This window comes from Aplysia californica, unplaced genomic scaffold (assembly GCF_000002075.1).
Source record: "Aplysia californica isolate F4 #8 unplaced genomic scaffold, AplCal3.0 scaffold00633, whole genome shotgun sequence".
NCBI classification, from domain to species: domain Eukaryota; kingdom Metazoa; phylum Mollusca; class Gastropoda; order Aplysiida; family Aplysiidae; genus Aplysia; species Aplysia californica.
The window spans coordinates 297,852-299,563 of NW_004797903.1; positions in this window are offsets into that span (position 1 = coordinate 297,852).

Consider the following 1,712-nt stretch of genomic DNA (forward strand, 5'->3'; position numbering starts at 1 on the left):
TTCTCCCGCGTGTGGGTCAGCAGGTGGCGGCGCAGCATCCCGTTGCTGCGGAAACGCTTGGGGCAGCGGTCGCAGGCATAGGGCCTCTCCCCAGAGTGCGTGAGCATGTGTCTGTCCAGATTGGTGCGCCGCAGGTAGCGCTGGGGACACTGGTCGCAGGCAAACAGACGCTCCTGCTGTTCCCCCTTGGCGGCGGCGTGCACCAGCATGTGCTCCTTCAGCTTACAGACCACCAGCCCGCATGTGGGGCACTGCTCCCGCTTGTCCTTGCGGTGGTACGCCAGGTGGCGCTTCAGCTCCTCCGCCGAGCCAAACTGAGTGGTGCTGAACTGGTCCGGTTAGGGAAAACCTCGCCGCAGACCCCACACTGGATCTGGTGGCTAAGCTGGTGCTTGGCTAGGTCCGCCCGCGTCAAGAAGCGGAGGTCGCAAGACGTGCAGCGAAAGCGTAAAGCCGTCAGGTGCGAGTTCATGTGGTGCTGCCGCGCCGAAAGACATGGGAATTTCTCCGGACACACACAGCAGCGGTAGGCCAGCTCGCCAGTGTGCAGCATGGTGTGGATCTTGAGACTGTCCATGGAGGACACCACCACACCACACATCTCACATTTCATTCGCTCTTTTTTCTTTTTCTTACTTTCCTTCCCCTTTCTATTCTCCGCCTTCTTGTATCCACCATCATTCTTTCCGTCCCTCTCTCCTTTCACAGAAATAGTAGTTTTATGGTCAGCACTTTCTGACTGCGGTAAACCAACCATCTTTTCCGTTGCTACAGAGTTCTGAGTTTCCATGACACCCCCTACACCTTCACTCGCTTCATCCACCCGTTCCGTGGGAACACAGGAATCCCCTGATGGTCCAGTATGTGCAAGCATCCCCCCTCCCCCAACATTACTCGTTTTCTCCTTCTCCTCCTCCCCATCGTCGGACAGATGATCCACTTTCACGGGGTTGTGTTTCTGCATGTGTACAATCAAATGCGCCATGAAGGGCTCTACTTTCCCACACACGGTACACGTCTGCCAAGACTCCTCTGCCTTACGGTGGTCAAAGTAAGCTTTCTGACTGGGAAACTCCTCACCGCAGTGTTCACAGCGCACACACTTAGCCTCAACAAGTTTCCCGGCTCGCTTCACACCGCGGGGCTTTGCATCTGGAATATCCCCCGTCTCCTCCCTTCCATTCCCCTCTAGCTCCCAATTCTCATCTGCACCATCATTACTTTCTTCTCCCTCAATTTTCACCACAGACAACTCCTCAACAGTCTCTGAGAGAGCCCTGTTATTTCCCATCCTGTCAAGCTTGACCGCACCCTTACCCCTCCCTCCCCTCTCCCTCTTGATCGGCAACCTTTCATTCTCTTTCTTCACAACCTCCCCTCTCGTCCCCCTCCTCGTAACCTTCTCCCCTTCCTTCACAACCTCCCCAATCTTCCCCCTCCTAGCAGCCTCCCCTCTCCTCCCCCTCCTCACATCAGGTTTCTTGCAACCTTTGGACACAATCCCCGGACCAGCCTGGACCCCCACATTGTCTTCCACCTCCCCAGTCCGTTTCCCTCTCGTCAACGCGACACTTCTGCTGACCCTCAACTGGGTCCTAGTCGTTACCCGCGTCTCCGCAGATCTTGATGACGTCACAGCAGAACTTCCACAACTACCACTATCAATGTCTTCACTGTTTTCGTCCCCCGAACCTTTCACAGATGAGTTCAGC